We start from the raw sequence: 20,948 nt of genomic DNA, 5'->3' as shown, positions 1-20,948 counted from the left end.
AGGGGCGCGGGTGCAGGAGGCAGCTGATCAATGTTTCTCTCTCATTGATGTTTCTAACTCTCTATCCCTCTCCCTTCCTCTCTGTAAAAAATCAATAAAATACATATATTTTTTAAAAAGTGTCTGTTACTGAACCATTTAAGCCTAAAACTTTTAGGTTCTCATGGCAACCTAAGTCTCATCACACTGCACATACTGTATATAAAGCACATATTTAGAGGCTTAACTAGTAAACTCAAAATGTGACATATGTGCAATGTGGGCGACAACATTATTCTGGGAACTTTAACTTTAAAATCTTCCAACTTTTATTTTGCAGCCCCAAAGATGATAATAGTCAACTATGCAGAAGGTACAAGCTCAAGGAAGAAGAGACACAAAGAACATAAATAGAAGCAAAGAGAAGAAAGACAAGAAAATCCAGGCTATCAGAAAAAGTTTCTGAACACGGCTCTCCCCCACTGTGAATCAACTTGTAAATGGAGGCTTAAAAACAAGATTGCTAGTGAGGACATAGATCAAGATAGCATTTGGAATGCTCTTCAACGTGGGCTCCGTCAAAAGAGTAAGACCACAGATCAGACCATTTGGTAAATGTGGCACTGACTGCAAGGCCGTCTGAAGAGGTTGATGCTTTTTTTCTAGGAGCTCAATGAATATAGCTGTTTAGAATCAAGAAGCATGATATCAGAGCCAAAAGGATGGCTGTGGGTCATTGGAGTTGGGGAGGGAGGAACCAAACTTTAAGAAAAAAGGTTTGTTTATCCATGTGCCTAGTGATGAATACTTGGGTTGTTTCCAGATTTGGGCTACTACAAATACAGCTAATATGAATATTTGTATACAAAATTTTGTCTGGACACATACCTTCATTTATCTTGGATGAATATCTGGGTATGGAGTGGTTAAATTGTGTAGTAAGTACATGTTTAACTTTTTTAAAAAATGCATTTTTTTATTGATTTCAGAGAGGAAGGGAGAGGGAGACAGAAACATCGATGATGAGAGATAATCAGTGATCGACTGCCTCCTGCACACCCCCCATGGGGGATCAAGTCTGCAACCTGGGCATGTGCCCTTGATTGGGATCGAACCCGGATCCTTCAGTCCACAGGCTGATGCTCTATCCACTGAGCCAAACCAGCTAGGGCTATGTTTAACTTTTTAAATAAAATTGTCAAACCACTTACAAAAAAAAAAGAAAGAGAGAGAAAGGGAAAAAGGACATGGCAGTCTGACATCATCCTGTCTCATGTCTCACTAGATGTAACATTGTTTCTCATCCTAATACATAAAAACGCAGGGTCCGTAAGGACTGAAGGCTCGACTGAATGCTAGGCTACACATTGGGCAGGACTAGCGAGCCGGCTGAACTGCTGACCTCTTGGAGAGAGAGAGGTGGGGCTGATCTGTGGCTGCTGGCAGAGAGAGAGAGAGAGAGAGAGAGAGAGGGAGAGAGAGAGGGAGGGAGGGAGGGAGGGAGGGAGGGAGGGAGGAGGAAGCAGGGTCTGATCCTCGAGGCTGCGGATCAGACCCTGCTTCTCTCTCTCTCTCTCTCTCTGCGCCTCTCTCTCTCCAAGAGATTGTCAATTCAGCCCGCTGCCAGCAGCCTGGGGTGGCTGTTGATCAGCCCCACCTCTCTGTCAGGCCCAGAGATAGGCCCAGAGATGCTGACTGGCATAGAAACCAACCAATCAGAACCAAATCTGGGTGATTTGCAAGGAGCCAATGGCTGCCTAGGAGGCGGAACGTCTAACGCTGACTGGCATAGAAACTGACCAATTAGAACCTAATCTGGGTGAACTGCAAAGGCAGAACCTAAGGTGGGGGCTGAGGAGGGGTTTTAAGGGCAACAGCTGTTTGGTGTAAGGTGTAAGAAAGCGGTTCAATTTTTTAATGACCAGTTTGGCAGTATAGTGCATATGGCTGGCTATCAGTCCAGATACAGGCATTATGTATTTTTGTCTGCCAAGAGCATCTCCTCCTGCTGGAAAAGGCTCCCTTCCCCCCAATTTGAGCAATCCTATCCTATATAATCTATCTATACTAATAAAAGGATAATATACTAATTAGACCAGGTCAACTGGCCATCTTCCAGACTTTCTGACTTTCTTCCAGACAAAGCCATGGTGGGTGAGGGCTGAGGCAGAGGCAGTTAGGGGTGAGATCAAGCTGGCAGGGGAGGGCAGTTGGGAGTGAGATCAGGCCAGCAGGGGAGGGCCCTTGGGGGCAAGATCAGGCCGGCAGGGGAGGGCAGTTGGGGGCAAGATCAGGCCGGCAGGGGAGGGCAGTTGGGAGCAGGCAGGCAGGCAGAGAGGTTAGGGGCAATTCGGCAGGCAGGCAGGCAGGCAGGCAGGCAGGCAAGCGGTTAGGAGCCAGCAGTCCCAGATTGCGAAAGGAATGTCTGACTGCCGGTCAGACATCTCCCAAGGGGTCCCCAATTGGAGAGGGTGCAGGCTGGGCTGAGGGAACCGCCCCCCCCCCCCCCCCCGTACACAAATTTCATGCACCAGGCCACTAGTTTACTATATGATCCATGGATGGGATCATTCCACCTGTCTGCCCTTAAGAACTCCATTATGGCCAAAACCGGTTTGGCTCAGTGGATAGAGCGTCGGCCTGCGGACTGAAGGGTCCCGGGTTCGATTCCGGTCAAGGGCATGTAACTTGGTTGCGGGCACATCCCCAGTAGGAGGTGTGCAAGAGGCAGCTGATCGATGTTTCTCTCTCATCAATGTTTCTAACTCTCTATCCCTCTTCCTTCCTCTCTGTAAAAAAATCAATATATTTAAAAAAAAAAAAAAAAGAACTCCATTATGATCCAAACATTTCTTCTAAATGACTTGAAGATGCTATGCTATGAATGCTACCTTAACACCACATTTCCATGCCACTTCTGCTAAGGTTAAATTACTCCTACTTTTCAAAAAAAACAGTAAACAGTTTAGGTAGGGAACACAAACAGTATCTCATCAGAGTGGTTAATAGGTGTGCCTATTTTCCTAAAGCATTCAAAAGTAAGAACTTCTAGCCCTAGCTGGTTTGGCTTTAGTGGATAGAGAGCGTCAGCCTGCGGACTGAAGGGTCCCTGGTTTGATCCCAGTCAAGGACACATGCCCAGGTTGCGGGCTTGATCCCCAGTAGGGTGCATACAGGAGGCAGTTGATCAATGATTCGCTCTCATCATTGATGTTTCTATCTCCCTCTTTCTCTCCCTTCCTCTCTGAAGACAATAAAAAATATATATATACTAGAGGCCCGGTGCACGACTCCATGCACCAATAGGATCCCTCGGCCTGGCCTGAGGGATCAGGCCGAAAATGGCTCTCCAGCATCCCCCGAGGGGATCCCAGATTGCGAGAGGACACAGGCCAGACCAAGGGACCCCACCAGTGCACAATCGGGGCCGGGGAGGGACGCGGGAGGTTGGCCAGCCAGGGAGGAACCGCATGGGAGAGCTCCAGGGCGTGTCTGGCCCGACTCGCTCAGTCCTCATCAGCTAGACCCCAGCAGCAAGCTAACCTACCGGTCGGAGAGTCTACCCCCGATGGTCACTGCGTCATAGCGAGCCATAGCGAGTGGTTGAGCGGCTTTAGCATATCATTAGCATATTATGCCTTGACTGGTTGAACGGCCAACCAGACACTTAGCATATTAGGCATTTATTATATAGGATATAAAAAAGTAAACAATAAAAGAAAAAGTAAGAACTTCTAGAATGAGACAGTGAATTCACATTCACATTACTGATTACTAGTTTTAAAAGCTCATTGGTTGAGCATCGACCTATGAACCAGGAGGTTATGATTCAATTTCCAGTCAGGATACATGCCCAGGTTCCAGGCTTGATCCCCACTGTGGGGCGTGCAGGAGGCAGCCAATCAATGATTCTCTCTCATCACTGATGTGTCTATCTCTCTCTCCCTCTTCCTTCCTCTCTGAAATCAATAAAAATATATTTTAAAACATTATACTACCACATGAAAGGGAGTGGCTACAAAAACAAATTATTTCATTACTCTTACAAGACTGGGCCTCAATAAGCAAGAAAAGTACAGGAAAATACTGCAGCATTTGGACTATATGGACTGGTAGCCTAGGCCTGCCCTACCACCTACTAGTAATGTCTGGATGCCCCAAATAAGTGATTGTCTTCACTGAGGTAGCTCAACTCAGGTTTCCTTGTCTATAGAAGGGTAAGCATGCAGTCATATCTCTTCCTTCCTCCCTCTCCCCATGGTCTGTCTCTACCTCTCCTGCCCACAATCAATGTGAAGTCTTTTTTTTTTTTAACCTTAAATATATTTTTATTGATTTCAGAAAGGAAGGGAGAGGGAGAGATAGACACATCAATGATGAGAGAGAATCATTGATTGGCTGCCTCCTGCACACTCCTCACTGGGAATTGAGGCTGCAACCTGGGCATGTGCCCTTACCAGGAATTGAACCATGATCTTTTGGTTCATAAGTTGACACTCAACCACTGAACCATGACGGCAGGGCTCTTTTGATACTCTTTAGCTCACAATCATTTCAACATATTAAGTTTATTATAAGGTACTTTAAGCTGAACACAGCATTTATCATCTCTTTCCTCCCACCTGTTAAAGAACTAGTTTGCTCCAAATATGGCATTGTCTCCTCAAAGTTCTAAGTTAGGTATAACATAATTCTTTTAATGAATTATCTGTCTTGTCATGACAGACACGCATGACTTAAAATGGAGATAAACAGGCTAATGAAAAACACGAGGGTCTGATTTTCAACTGCTCTTTATCTAAGGGGAGAAAAACAATGCATATAGCTTTACAGTGGGAAATCCATGTAAAACTACGTTCTCTTTGAACTTAGGCAGTGGGTTTTTAGGTAGCCCAGCCTGAGGAAAGGGGAAGAGGCAGAAGCCGCCTGTCCAGAATATAGAACAGATTCCTTCCCTGGGTAGAAAGTTTCCCTGCACATCTCTAAGGTCCTTTCCTAAGCTCAGAAAATGAGGCTTTATTTATGAAAAGTAAGGCATGGTGAATGCAATGGATGGGTGGGGATAATAGAACAGGTATGCCAGAAAATTACATGGGCTAGAATCCTGCTTCTGCTTCTATATGAACCTAAGTAACTCATTTCAGTTCTCTCATTTGCAAAATGAAAATATTAGAGAAAAATCTCTAAAGATTCCAACATTCTGAGACTATGGCTTCCTTCTATGCCTACCTCAGCCACCACTTTTTCACCACTGCACCTTACCATAATTAGGCAGCTTTTTTAAGCATCCTTAATGGAACACAGAATTAAAACCTTTAACTTTCTATTTCTGGCTCACTGCAAATGTACAACAGCATTTTATCAAAAAGTGGTTAATGCCACACAGTTCTTGAGATACTGGCTTTTCTTTGAACCCCAGTGACAGTTACACAGTGACAAGTTGTAAGCAAGGAGGTTGTTACCATGGAGACCCACTAGGATTCCTGGGGGTGGATCCAGCAGGCCTTTTCTCCCCCCCTTCTTTTTCATGTCAAATCATTATTTTTTATGTTCTGGATCTGGCAAATTCAGAAAGCCTGATCTGTTTTTTCTTCAGCAAGCTTCCTTCAAGAAATATTACCATGTAATATACAGTTCTGAAGAAATAAAACTGTTTTAGTGACTCTCTTGCAAAAGAGTTAACTATATTCAAAGTCTTAATCTTTCCTCTCCCTATTCATAAAAACAATTAAATACAAACTCAATGACGTTTCAGTGACCTATGTATGCTGCCATTTCTTTTCAAACCATCATATTATTTAATATCTCCTGTATCAAGACTTCCAAGTTCTTCAAAGCAAGTTTCTACTCAGTAAGTTTCAGCTTCCATATATTTATATATATACACACACAGATATATATGTATATATGTATTTATATATGAAATATAACACACACAAAATATAATTATAATAAATCAAAATTATTATAAAATAGATCAAACTGATTAAATGAGAAAAGTATAAGTTTAAATTCCAAGTCTGCTCCAAAGTCACTGTGTATGGACAAAGGGTCTATATAATTCAAGGATATGAACTGCCACTCCCAGCTAAATGTGGGCTGCCACTCAGCTCTCCCAAGACACATTCTGTTAGAAGATACCTTAAGAAAACAGATCATTTACAAATCTGATCTGTGCATTTGGTTTGTTCAGAGGAGAAGTAAAACAGAATTTAAAAGAAAGACTTCACTCTGTTCCAAGAAGCATACATTTTTCTAAGTTGTATGCTTCTTGGAACAGAGTCAAGTCTTTCTCTAGGTCTTACTAGTACTTAGCTCAGAGCAAAGTTACACCAGACAGATCATCATTAATAAATAAAAATAGCACTTGATTTCATAGTAATAATTGAGAACTTCAGCTATCCTAGGCCTGATCCACAATAACTTGCAAGCTAGAAAGTACCAGAAACAAAGCTCAAAAAGTGTCCCTGTGCACACTGGTGTGGCTCAGTGGTTGACCCATGAACTAAGAGATCACTGACCAGTTTGATTCCTGGTCAAGGCACATGCCTGTGTTTCTGGCGCGATCCCCAGTAGGGGGTGGGCAGGAGGCAGCCGAGCAATGACGTTTTTATCTTTCTATCCCTGTTCCTTCCTCTCTCTAAAAAATAAAATAAAATTTTAAAAAGTGCCCCTGTGCTCATAAGTCTTTCCTTAATTTCAAATTAATAATTATTAAAAAGCCTAAATATAAATGTCACTAAGATAAAATGAGTTGAAAACCAAATTAATAATCATATTTTAAAACAGAAACCGAAAATTCACAAGCCCAAAGGGGGAAAAAATGACCTAAGGAGATAAGATATGCCATCAACTAAAGGTAAGCAACAGGCATCAAGATATTCCATAAGGGGTGAGGGGGGAAAGAGCCCTGGCCGGCTTGACTCAGTGGATAGAGCATCAGCCTGCGGACTGAGGGGTCCCGGGTTTGATTCCGGTCAAGGGCACATGCCTGGGTTGCGGGCTTGATCCCCAGTAGGGGGCGTGCAGGAGGCAGCCAATCAATGATTCTCTCTCATCATTGATGTTTCTATCTCTCTCTCCTTCTCCCTTCCTCTCTGAAATCAATAAAGAAATATTTTTAAAAGATATTCCATAGTAATATTGTATCTGGTTTTTATATATTTATTCACCTAAGCTTTCCTGTAGCAGGTCCAAAAGGGTTATTATTTTTAAATAGTTTCCCAATTACATTGCCACAATCTATTAATACAAATTAGTTCAGTAAAGAAGTTTGCAGGGTTTTAAAATTGCACTTGTAAATGTATCCAGAGGCTATTAGACAGAAACATCATATATTAAAACCAATCATATCCTTTATAATAAAAGACTAATACGCAAATAGACGAAACTGTGAACAACCAGGTGCTATGACGTGCACTGACCACCAGGGGGCAGATGCTCAACTCAGGAGCCGCCCCCTGGTGGTCAGTGTGCTCCCACAGGGGGAGCACTGCTCAGCCACAAGCCAGGCTCATGGCTGGCAAGCACAGCGGCTGTGGCAGGAGTGTCTCCCGCCTCTGTGGCAATGCTAAGGATGTCCGACTGATGGCTTAGGCCCACTTAAGCCTTTGGTGGGACATCCCCCAAGGGCTCCCAGACTACAAGAGGGCACAGGCCGGGCTGAGGGACCCGCGACCCGCCCCCCCCCCCAGTGCATGAATTTCATGCACCAGGCTTCTAGTAAATGTATAATAAACATGCCCAGCTGGAATGGCTCAGTTGGTTTAGAGCTGTGGCCGGCAAACTGCGGCTCACGAGCCACATGCGGCTCTTTGGCCCCTTGAGTGTGGCTCTTCCACAAAATACCACGGCCTGGGTGAGTCTATTTTGAAGAAGTGGCGTTAGAAGAAGTTTAAAAAATTTGGCTCTCAAAAGAAGTTCCAATCGTTGTCCTGTTGATATTTGGCTCTGTTGACTAATGAGTTTGCCGACCACCGGTTAGAGGGTCGTCCTGTGCACTGAAAGGTTGCCAGTTGATTCCTGGTCAGGGCACTTACGGGGGTTGCAGGTTCAATCCCTGTCAGAGCACCTACAGAAGGCAGCCAATGGATGTATGTTTCCTCGTTTCCTCCCTCCCTCCCTCCCTCCTTCCCTCCTTCCCTCCCTTCCTCTCTCTTCTCCCCCGCCCCCTGGCCTTCCTCTCTCTCTAAGCATGTCCTTATGGTATCTTTCATGATTATTTCCCATACATTTGAAAGGAGAAGAGTGAAGGACAAGCCCAGAGGACAGTTTTACCACACTAGTTTAATATCAGAGTCTAAAAACAAAAAAGGAGAGACTCAGGTGACAGGACATGAGAGAAGGCAAACTCCTGGATGCTTTATTCATTTTTACTACTGGTTTACAATTTCCTTGATTTTATTTTTAAATGCATGTCTTGGCCAGAAAAGTAAGACAGCACAGACTGCCAGCAATATCAGATTCTCCTTTTCTTATTCTCTGGGGCTACAGCAAACAGATTCAGGGTTGTCTAAGAGCCTTCTGATTTTGTTCAAGCAATATACAATATGAGGTTTCAAGATCACAGAACTATACAAAGGCTTTTATAGCACAAATCTTAGCCAACTTAATGCCTTTCAATGGAAAGCTGCTTACTTTTTTTCCCCACCCAGAAAACTCCTTGGAGCTTTAAAGCACTGTATCTTTAAAAAGCAATAATTTGAACAAACAAGAAATTCACAGAATTTCAATTTTAATGTTTTCTTCCTATTCCTAACCTATCTCAAAACATAAACGTGCCATTAGACCAAACATGAACTATTCAACAGATATTTATTTAGTATCGACTTTATGCAAAGCCCCGATACAAGTAAGCACTATGGATTGTAAAACTTCTATTCACAGCATTCAGTTCAATACTATATACATACTACATGAAGGCATAACATTGTTTAGGTACATATTTACAACCACTTGGCCTTCAGTGCCAAGGAGTGTCTTCCAGCTTTTTCTACCCTGAAATACTATTCCTTCTTGGTTATATACAAATCCACATTTCAAAGCTGGCTCTTGTCACTTTTTAATTCCTGCTCATTAATTAATATTACAGGGAAAGTTTACATTTTTCTGGAATAAAGTCTTTAAACTTAAAAAAACTAAATGATCACAGGAAGAAAAAAAATCAAATTAGAAGCATTATACTGTCTTTCTCAGAGTTTCCCTCCCTTCCTCATTAACATTTCTCAAAGAAAAAAAAACTCCACTGTGATGCTCCTATTACAGATCATTTGTGAAGTTACTGAGTAGAGACCAGACAGACTCCATCAACTGGGCACACAGCCACGCACCATTACCCTTTGTTTAAAGTCTCAACTGCCATTCAACCCACATCATTGTATTCCACTCAAGTCCATTAACCTTTTTTAAGAGAAAACAACCAGGACACTAAATGTGTTACTTCCCTAGAAAAAAAAAAAGGAACTAATTCATATGTCTCACAAAAAAAATTTTTTAAATATGTTTTTATTGATTTCAGAGAGGAATAGAGAGAAACATCAATGATGAGAGAGAATCATCTATTGGCATCCTCCTGCACGCCCCACAATGGGGATTGAGCCTACAACCCACCCATGTGCCGTGACCAGGAATGGAACCGCGACCTCCTGGCTCACAGGTCGACACTCAACCACTGAGCAACCCCTGCTGGGCCTCAAAATATTCTTTAAAAATAATGGCTCACGGCCCTAGCTGGTTTGGCTCAGTGGATAGAGCGTCGGCCTGCGGACTTAGGGGTCCCAGGTTCGATTCTGGTCAAGGGCATGTACCTTGGTTGCGGGCACATCCCCAGTGGGAGGTGTGCAGGAGGCAGCTGATCGATGTTTCTCTCTCATTGATGTTTCTAACTCTCTATCCCTCTCCCTTCCTCTCTGTAAAAAATCAATAAAATATATTTTAAAAAAATAAAATAAAAAAAATAATGGCTCACTTTAAGTTCCCTATTTGAAAAAGCAGTATTATTTTATTATATGTCTAAAAGTAGTAGTTATAAACAAATAATCTTTTAAAACTTGTTTAAAAAAAATTAAAAAACCTTCGATGCTAATCTGGCAAAGCACCAGAGAGAAGCACTCTATACCAAAAGTAACATGAAATTAATATTCCTTAAATAAAACTTTAAAAACAGCCCTGGCCGGTGTGTCTCAGTTGCTTGGGTGTTATCCCATGCACCAACCTTTCAGTGCACAGGACTACTTTTAGACATATAATAAAATAATACTGCTTTTTCAAATAGGGAACTTAAAGTGAGCCATTATTTTTTTTTTAATATATTTTATTGATTTTTTACAGAGAGGAAGGAAAGGGATAGAGAGTCAGAAACATCGATGAGAGAGAAACATCTATCAGCTGCCTCCTGCACAACCCCCACTGGAGATGTGCCCGCAACCAAGTTACGTGCCCCTGACCGGAATCGAACCTGGGACCCTTCAATCCCCAGGCCGACGCTCTATCCACTGAGCCAAACTGGTTTTGGACCATTATTTATTTTATTTTATTTTTTTTTTTTAAAATATATTTTATTGATTTTTGGTGCATGGGATAACACCCAAGGGCATGTACCTTGGTTGCGGGTACATCCCCAGTGGGGGTTGTGCAGGAGGCAGCTGATCAATGTTTCTCTCTCATTGATGTTTCTAACTCTCTATCCCTCTCCCTTCCTCTCTGTAAAAAATCAATAAAATGGTTTTTTTTTAAAAAAGATAATAATGAAACAATTTTGTAAGGAAACCCCTACTTTAAAGAGATCCTAATAGCCGATTTCATGGCAAGGATAAAGTTACAATTATAAAGATCTCATCAAGAAAACTGTCTGTAGCAAACTACAAAGCTCAAATAAGGATTTTTGGTACAAGACAGTTTACAAAGCAAATAGCCCAAACTGATTAACTCTTTCCTCTACATTACAAACTTTATTCCTCCCTCCCTCCCTAAAACTAGTTACCTACTTTGGAAGAGACCCAGGTGTCCCTATTACAAATCCAATAATATACTCATTTGTATTTTCAATTTTCTACCAATAGACTCTCATGAAGTAGACAGTGAAAATGAATCTAGGAAACCAGATTACCCAAAGATTCCAAAGGGAACATAAGCTAAAAGGTTCTATGGGAAGGATGCCTTGTACAGCAAAACATTTCAAATGCACAAATTGGACATTAGGAAACAATGTCTCATCCCTTAATCCACAAAAGACAAAGGAAAATGCAAAACAAAATACACCCAAAAAGGGAAAAACAAAAGGAACACTGAATTAGTAGTTACTTTTTATGTATGGCATTTTAACTGTCGTTTTATTTGAACTGCATTACTGACCCATGCGATGAGTAATATGCCCATTTTCTACACATGAAACAAGGAAATAGCATTATCAACACCATACCAGGCAGTGTTCAGTGCCCAGCATAAGTTATCTCAATTAACTCTCACATTATCATTTCAGGTTGGTATCTCTATTTTAAAGACAGGAAAACAGGCCCAAAAATGTTAAGGTCACACACAGTGATGGTACCAATTTTTAAGCCCACTGGCTTGAGCTGTCACATCTATGCCTCCCAGGCTATACTTAAAAACCCCATTCAAGTCACATCGTTCTTTGAAACCACAAGTTTTCATTTTAAGATCAAATAATCAACTCTCAATTATGGAAAAGACTACTTCTCCAGGTTTTTTTTCCAAAAATTTGTTTCTATTTTACTTGCTGTGTACCACAGCATCTCTAGGAAGTTGTGTGCATGTAAAATACAGGATTACATTACTATCAATCAACTTCAGAATTTGTTAGAAGTTCTATTGGGAAAGACTACACAGAAAGTTAATTCTTGGTTCAAATTATAATTCCTGAAATACTTGAACTTCCATGATACATTCAATGTCTAACTATTATAAAAAAATAATCAAGACTCAAAGAATAGTTTTGAACAAAAGAATGATTCATGTTGTTTGGGGAAAATGTATGCATACCCTCCCTGACACTAAAATCAAGTCTCATGTGTGAGGGCTGTAATACCTCATGGGACAACAGGGTTGACTGAATAAAATTTCCAGTTATCCCATGCCCCAAGGATTAATATTAAATTGCATTTATTATTGGAGAAGAGGAACATGGGGTGGGAGGCAAGGTCCAAAAAGCAAAGAGAAGTAGACAATCAAGCAGACAAAAAACTGTTATGAACCTCCAAAAAATAGTACAGGCTCATCTTAATAAGAAAGCTTTTCACGCATGAGAATATTCTGAATAACTTTGTTCCTACTGAAACAAACTGGGAGACCTAGGACTACATTTAACATGCTCTTACTCTGGAAATATTAGTTAACCAAACTTGACCATTAAATGTCAGGTTTTTAAACTTATCTGCACACAATGTGAAATACCTAGAGATCAGTCCACTCTGACAAAAAACACTCATCTACATATATAAAAGCCTAAGTGACCAGAATGACCGGAAGAACCGATCTCTATGACGCACAATGATGCTCAATGCAGGAGCTGCCCCCTGGTGGTCAGTGTGCTCCCACATCCAACCTCCCCAGGTCCGTTGTTCCCCCCAATTGCCCGACTGGGGCCTGGCCCCGGGGCTGGGACGGGGAACCGGGGGTGGGTGGAGGCGGACATGGCCCCTTTCCTAGGGGACAAGGGCAGGCTCCCTCCTCAGGACCAGCGGCGTGCCCTGTCCCTCCTTCCAACTGTAAGGCCCGGATTGGCCTACCACCTGCCCACGGCAGTGGAGGCACAGTGGCGAGGGAAGGGGGGTGGGGTGGGGAACCGAGGGGTGGCGGAGTGCCGATGATGGTGGCATCGGGGTCCAGTGTCCGTTCCTTCCGGGCCCCCTTTCCTAGGGGGGGGCCAAGGGCCAACCTCCTATGCCCCGTCCCTCCCCCCAGCCAGCAGGCCCCAATCGCCAGCCAGACCTAGGGACTGCACCTGTGCATGAATTTCATGCACTGGGCCTCTAGTATATTATAAAGCAAAGGCAGAAACTTAAACCTGCCTATTCTTCTCTTCATGTGATACTTTTTCTGTATACAACCCATATTTTGAATATGCTGCACATTAAAAATTAAGATTAAATTAGAACTGGTGCTATTATTTGTGATTTGGTTTATTGTTATGTACTTTTAAGCACCCTGTTATGTTTGATTTTTTAAGAGATTTGAGCTTGGTGGTGGACATAACTGTGTGACAATCCACAGGAAGAGCATGAATTCTAGTCAATTCAGCAGTCTTTGTAGAGCTCCAAGAGAGGAAGAACTATCAAGAGACATCACTGTACAAAATGACCTCAAGAAGTAGAGGAATTCAGCCACAAAAAGGAATAAAATCCTGATGCATACATGCTACAACATGGATGAAATGAGTGAAATTTATTGCTAAGTGAAATAAGCCAGATACAAAAGGACAACAATATTGTAGGGTTCTAGTTACATGAAATACCTAGAAGAGGCAAATTCATACAGACAGTAAGTAGACTAGAGCAGCAGTCACCAACCTGTGGTTCATGGACCACTGGTGGTCCGTGAGGTCCAAAAGGTTGGCGACTGCTGGACTAGAATTTACCAGGGGCTAGGAGGAAGGGAAAATCGGGTGTTTATTGCTTAATGGTTACAAAGTTTCCATTTGGAGTGAAAAAAGATTTTGAAAAATGACAGTGGTGGTGACTGTACAATACTGTGAATATACTTGACCTAAACCTAAAATCTAAAATTATAAAACTCCTAGAAGAAAACAGGGGGAAAGCTTCATGGTTTTGGACTTGGCAATGATTTTTCAGGTATAAAACCAAAAGGACAAGCAACAAAATAAAAAACAGACAAATGAGAGGACATCAAACTTCAAAAAAAAACAACAACCTGGTTTTTCAAAAGGTATTTTTTAAATTGATTTCAGAGAGGAAGGGAAAGGGAGAGATAGAAATATCAATGATGACAGAGAATTACTGATGGGCTGCCTCCTGCACATCCCCTACTGGGGATTGAGCCCACCACCCGGAATCAAACCATGACCTCCTGGTTCATAGGTCAATGCTCCACCACTGAGCAACACCAGCTGGACAATATTAAGTTTTTAAAGGATGCAATCAACAAAGTGAAAAGGCAGCCTACAGAATGGAAGAAAGTATGTTCAAATCATATATTTAATAAGGGATTAATATTCAGAATATATAAAAAACTGTAATTCAACAACAAAACAACCTGATTTAAAAATGGGCAAAGAACTTGAAGGCATTGGCCAACAAGCATAATGTTCAACATCATTAATCAGAAAAATGCGTATCAAACCACAATGAAGCCCAGTTGGTGTGGCTCAGTGGCTGAGCATTGGCCCATGAACCAAGAGGTCACCAGTTCTCAGAGCACATGTCCAGGTTGCAGGCTAGATCCCCAGTAGGGGGTGTACAGGAGGCAGCCAATCATTGTTTCTCTCTCATCCATGTTTCTATCCATCCCTCTCCCTTCCTCTTTCTCTAAAAATCAATAAAAACATTTGTTTTAAATTACTCTCAAAACCACAATGAGATATCACCCCCATCAGGATAGCTACACTTTTTTAAAAAGTTTTAAAAACAGGGTAGCTCAGTTGGTTAGCGTGTCATCCTAATGTGACTAGGTTGCATGTTTGGTCCAGAATCAGAGCACATACAGGAATCAACCTGTTAGTGCATGAATGGGTGGAACAAATCGATGTCTCTGTTTCTCTCTCCCCCTTCCTCTCTCTAAATAAGTAAATAAATAGCCGAAACCGGTTTGGCTCAGTGGATAGAGCATCGGCCTGCGGACTGAAAGGTCCCGGGTTCGATTCCGGTCAAGGGCATGTACCTTGGTTGCGGGCACATCCTCAGTGGGAGGTGTGCAGGAGGCAGCTGATCGATGTTTCTCTCTCATCGATGTTTCTGGCTCTCTATCCCTCTCCCTTCCTCTCTGTGAAATATCAATAAAATATATTTTAAAAAAATAAATAAATAAATAAATAAATAATAAGTAAATAAATAAATTTTAAAAACCACATACACACAAATGTTGGCAAGGATGTGAAAATATTGGAGCCCTTGTGCTACTGGTGGGATGGTAAACTTTCAGATTAGCAAGACAGAAATTCTGTAGATATTTCCCAACAATGTGAATGAATTTAATGTCACAAAACTAACTATACACTCAGAAATTGTTAAAATGGCCCTGGCCGGTGTGGCTCAGTTGGTTGGTGACATCTGATGCACTGAGGGTTTGCGGGTTCAATTCCAGATCAGAGCACATGCTTGGGTGGTGGGCTCGATTCCTCGTGGGGAGTGTGCAGGGGGCAGATGATCAATGTGTCACTCTCACATAGATGTTTCTCTTTCTCTCTCCCCTCCTCTCCCTTTCTCTCTCTAAAAATCAATTAAAAATCTTTTTTAAAAAATAGCAATGAAGAAAAATACCACATGATCTCACTCATTTATGGAAAATAAAGATCATTATAACCTGATGAACAAAAAGATAGATGCAGAGGCAGTAAAGCACCCAACAGACTGTCAAATTACAGCGGGAAGGCTGGGGAGTGTTGGGGAGGGGGGGGAAGAGATCAAGCGAAGGACTTGTATGCATGCATATAAGCACAACCAATGGACACAAGACACTGGGGGGTGGGATGAGGGCATGCGACAGAGGGTAGCGGAGGCTGGGGAAGGTCAATGGGGTAAAAAAAAAGGAGATACATGTACTATGTGTAATACTTTAAACAATAAAATAAAATTTAAAAAAATAGTTAGCAATGAACAAAATAAACTGACAAACAAAACAGAACCAGAGACATTGAAGCATGCATGCAACAGACTGTCGTATTTCAGAGGGGGAGGGGGCGGGGGAAGAGATCAACCAAAGAACTTATATGCATATTAGAGGCCCGGTGCACAAAATTTGTGCACGGCGGGGGGGGGGGGGGTCCCCTCAGCCCAGCCTGCACCCTCTCCAATCTGGGGCCCCTCGAGGGATGTCCTACTGCCCACCAGGATCGGGCCTAAACGGGCAGTCAGACATCCCTCTCACAATCCAGGACTGCTGGCTCCCAACTGCTCGCCTGCTTGCCTTCCTGATTGCCCCTAACCACTTCTGCCTGCCAGTCTGATCACCCCCTAACCACTCCCCTGCCAGCCTGATTGATGCCTAACTGCTCCCCGCCAGCCTGTTTGCCCCTAACTGCCTTTCCCTGCAGGCCTGGTCACCTCTAACTGCCCTCCCCTGCAGGCCTGGTACCCCCCAACTGCTCTCCCCTGCAGGCTTGGGTCCCCCCCAACTGCCCTTCCCTGCAGACCCGGTCACCCCTAACTGCCCTCCTCTACCAGCCGGGTCACCCTTAACTGCCCTCCCCAGCAGGCTTGATTGCCCCCAACTGCCCTCCCTTACAGGCCTGGTCCCTCCTAACTGCCCTCCCCTGCTGGCCTGATCGCCCACAACTGCCCTCCCTTGCAGGCCTGGTTCCTCCCAACTGCCATCTCCTGCTGGCCATCTTGTGGTGGCCATCTTGTGTCCACATGGGGGCAGGATATTTGACCACATAGGGGCAGCCATCTTGTGTGTTGGAGTGATGGTCAATTTGCATATTACTCTTTTATTAGATAGGATGTGCATAACCCATGGACACTGATAATAGCATGTGGTTAAGGCCTGGGGAGAGGGCAGGAGCAGGATGGAGAGGGTGAATGGGGGGAGGGGCAACATCTGTAATACTTTCAAAAATAAAGACAGCCTGGCCAGCATGGCTCAGTCGTTGATCATCCACCCATGAACCAGGAGGTCACTGTTCAATTCCTGGTCAGGGCACATGTCCAGGTTGTGGGCTCGATCCCCAGTAGGGGGCATATCAATGATTCTCATCATTTATGTTTCTATCTCTCTCTCCCTGCCTATCTGAAATAAAAAATATATTTAAATAAATAAATATAAACTTTTATCAAATAAAACAAGGGTAATAAAGTTTATATTATGTGATTTTATCACATAAAAATGCAAATATAAAAATTGGTTAAAATGGCAAATTTTGTTATATATATGTCAATTATAAAATCATTTACTATATCAAGAAACCACTGAATTATATGTTATGTGAATTATATCTCAATAAAGCTGTTAAAAAAATAAAAGGCCGAAGAAACAACCACTAGTTGGTAGTACCCAAAGCTTTGAGCAGAGAGGAGCCTAATGCTCCTATTTCTTCCAAATTTATCCTGGCCTCCAGGTGACAACTCTTCTCTTTCCCTTTCCAAAGCACTTATTAGGTCCAGCCTCACAGTCAAAGTAAGTTAAAGAAGCTGCAGTAGCCTTCACAGGTAGGGGCATGAATTCAGGATTCACACTCCACATTTAGCAGCAGAGCCCAAATCTTTATTTACTTTAAATCAAACTGCAGACATACAATAAATGTTAGGTCTGTGCCCTTCCTCTCCTCCTCTTCCAGGTCAGCATATGTTTAAAAGAGCAACTTCTCTGCTCCTATACTGGGATATCCACTGACCTACCTCACTTGTGCTGGAGCTGTTAAATACAGAACACTATTTAAAATGTGGTTGTTAAACCATGCCTATCACCTATTATTAAATCTTAAAAACACAACACAAAATTGTTACTAGGATAAGCTTCTTTTGGTAAAATAAACATTTCTATAGCATATCAAAAGGATGATAAGATAAAGACTGAATATCAGTAATTATCTCTGAGAGGTGGGGACTAGGGTGTGTTTCAGCCTTTTTGGCTTACCTGTCTTTTTTATAATGAATCTGTAACTTCTGTAATAATAAACAGAAATTTTATAAAAATAAACAAATCAGCTAACTCAAAAATTCACTGTCTACCTATTACACCGCAGGCACTTTCACATGCTAAAGCACTGAAGCTGGATTAGAACCATGTGTGAGGTAGACACATTTTCTCCATTTTGCAAATGAGAATAAAAGGCTCAGATCAATTACTTGATCAAGGATGTATAGCTAATAATTGACAGAGCAAGGATTACAATCCAGGCCTTCTAACTTCAAGCTCAGGGCCCTTTCCATTCCATCATATTTTAAAGGGCAATTTGCATGATACTGTTTTTTAAAAATCTGATGAGACTTGCTATGTAACCTTGGGCAAAGTCACTTAACCTCTGGAGGCCTTGGTTTCCTCATCTAAAAAGTGAAGAGTTGCCCTAACGAGTTTGGCTCAGTGGATAGAGAATCAGCCTGCAGACTGAAGGGTCCCAGGTTCGATTCCGGTCAAGGGCATGTAACTTGGTTGCGGGAACATCCCCAGTAGAGAGTGTGCAGGAGGTAGCTGAATCGATGTTTCTCTCTCATAGATGTTTCTAACTCTCTATCCCTCTCCCTCTCCCTTCCTCTCTGTAAAAAAATAAAAATAAATAAATAAATAAATAAATAAAATAAAATCAATAAAATACCTTTTTTTTTAATACAATAAAAGAAATAAAAAGTGAAGAGTTGATGAACAGGGAGGGGGTGCTTAGCGACCAAAGGACTTGTATGCATGCATATTAGCATAACCAATGGACACAGACACTGGGGCGGTGTGGCGGTGGGGGCTTGCCTGGGGCGGTGTGGCGGTGGGAATGGCTGTGGGGGGGAGGGTGTCAAGCAGAAAAAAGGAGACATATGTAAAACTTTAGACAATTAAGAAAAAAAAGTGAAGAGGAAAATAGGTATTCTACCTCTAAGAGCCCCACCTGCTAATGGATTTTAAGTCCAGACACTGAGAGATAGTATCTAGAAGAAAATCCCCATAGGCAAGAATGAATGGTTGGCCCATTTGGGGTGGTTCAGTGGTTGAGTGCAGACCTATGAACTAGGAGGTCACGGTTCCATTCACAGTCAGGGCACATGCCCGGGTTGTGGGCTCCATTCCCAGTAGGGGCATGCAGGTGGCAGCTGATCAATTATTCTCTTATTATTGATGTTTCTACCTCTCCCTCTCTCTCTAAAATCAATAAAAAATACTTTTTTAAAAAACAAAGAATGGTTGGAGAGAAGTTGAGGCCTATCCTCTTGGCCAACAGTCATTTACTTATTTATTTGGGGGGAGGAGGGGTTAATCAACACCCGAGGATATTTTTTCCATTGATTTTTAGAGAGTGAAAGGAAGGAGAGACAGAGAGAAACATCCATGTGAGGGAGAGAGATATCGACTGGTTGCCTCCTGCACACGCCCCAACCAGGGCCAGGGAATGAGCCTGCAACCGAGGTACATGCCCTTGACCAGAATCAAACCCTGGATCCTTCAGTCCACAGGCAGGGGCTCTATCCACTGAGCCAAAACAGCCAGTGTGACCAACAGTCATTTTTAATGGAAACAGGTGGCATACATACAGTCAAGAGGAAATATGGAACCAATGGGGGGAACCATAAACTTCCCGGTTAAAGCAACAGCTGAAAGTTCCGATTCAATCTTGGCTAACTCATGATCAGAAACCACGTATTATCAAGTTAGAAGAATATAAAAACTGACATGGAGGGTATGGGGTGACCAAAGCAATAGTTTCTGCATGCTATGGTAACTTTGTAATTTTCCACGTGGGCTCATAAGAACAGCAATTTGTTGGGAGTACCCAAAGCCTTGAGCAGAGAGGAGCCTAACGCTAAAACAGAAAGAGCCCTGGGCGACTCTAAGTGGAGAAACACACCGTCTTCTTCACCAAGAATTTCAGAAGAGACTGAAGCGTGCAGAGAACTCTGGGAGGCAGACGCCACGCCACACTTGTAACGAGTCCACCCAACACTTGTGGAAAAGGTGGAAGAATGCGATAAAAAGCCTCCCCATTCCAGAGAATCAAAGAGTGAAAAAAGCCTTTAAAAGGTGAGGTTCCTGTAAAGGAGCCGCTGGGTGTATGTAACCTCTTACGCTGCGGACACTACAGCACTCCACGCTACTTAAAACTGTTATACAGCCTTTACTTAAGGGTAATCAAAGTACAGCATTAACTCTGCCGGCGAGAAAAAGATTTCATTTTGCTGAAACAGGCTCCGACCAACTTAGGATGAGCGTTGACCAACGAAAAGCTCCTTAAAGCTTGTGCAATCGTCTTAGAGAATTCAAACAACATCCAGACCCGAGGACCACAGCCAAGACACCACTGGCTTTACATCCAAAGCCAGGTGCCTAGCAGAAAGCTCTTCGCCGGGCTCCCCGCGCTCTGGGTGCGAGATTCAGCCCAGCTTCTAGGCCACGACTGGGCGAACACCTGATGGGGGAGGGGGGCGAGCCGAGGCCCTGGCGGATCTGGGACGAGGAGCCCGGGCTCTCGAGGCTTCGGAGAAGCGCTGCCCTCCAGGGGCAGGGGTCCCGGGCCTCTAGGGGTGAGCACCTAGAACACGTGGGCCGACAGGAGCAGCGAAAGGGTGTCCCGGGCAGGCAGCCTGGGTCTGGCACAGAGGCCGGAAAAAAAAAAAGAGGACGGCGCTCCCCCTAGGCAGGGAACGAAGCCTCTGGGTCCGGAGGGTGAGGCAAAGGGCGCGGGGAGAGAGAGGGAGGCCACGAGGGCGGGTCTCCCTGGGCGGCGGGGCACGCGCCGGGCAAGCGCGGCGGCACCCGGGGAGCAAAAGACCCCGACACGCGGGAGGAGATCACGGATCTGCCCCCGGGGCGCGGGGAACGAGGAGCGGCCGCGCCCGGAGGGCCTGGTGCCCTGCGGCCGCCCGGACCGGACCCGCCCCGCGGCGCCTCCCTCCTGCCTCCTTTCCCTCCCTCCCACCCGCGGCCCGTTATCCCGCGGCTGCCCCACTCACCAGCGGCTGCACCTGAGCCCGCCGCTGCCTCCGCTGCTGCCTGCGCCTCCTCAGCCGCCGCCGCCGCCGCCTCGCTTCTGAGGCCGAGTCCCCGGGGAGCCTCCGCGTCCCGCCGCCGCCGCCGCTGTCTCCAGAGCAGAACACCCCAAAATGGCGGCACTTCCGGCACCTACCACCGGCGGGGAG

The 20,948-nt window shown here is 43.8% G+C and overlaps 1 protein-coding gene across 11 annotated transcripts in view; it reads right to left on the bottom strand.

Moving 5' to 3' along the window:
• CELF1 (CUGBP Elav-like family member 1) overlaps positions 1–20,948 on the bottom strand; it is an 81,520-nt gene extending 60,572 nt beyond the window's left edge. For 6 of the 11 annotated variants that reach the window (XM_080688617.1, XM_080688615.1, XM_080688619.1 and 3 more), the window contains exon 1: positions 20,763–20,933. The gene's annotated coding sequence lies outside the window, so the exon portion shown is untranslated. Of the gene's footprint in view, positions 1–20,762 lie in introns of all 11 variants that reach the window. The other 5 variants (XM_080688613.1, XM_080688611.1, XM_080688614.1 and 2 more) reach the window with 3 other exon arrangements.

This window comes from Plecotus auritus (genome assembly GCF_963455305.1).
Source record: "Plecotus auritus genome assembly, chromosome: 9".
Lineage (NCBI taxonomy): Eukaryota > Metazoa > Chordata > Mammalia > Chiroptera > Vespertilionidae > Plecotus > Plecotus auritus.
The sequence above is the reverse complement of the archived record's forward strand: the minus strand, read 5'-3'. Positions and strand labels throughout refer to the sequence as shown.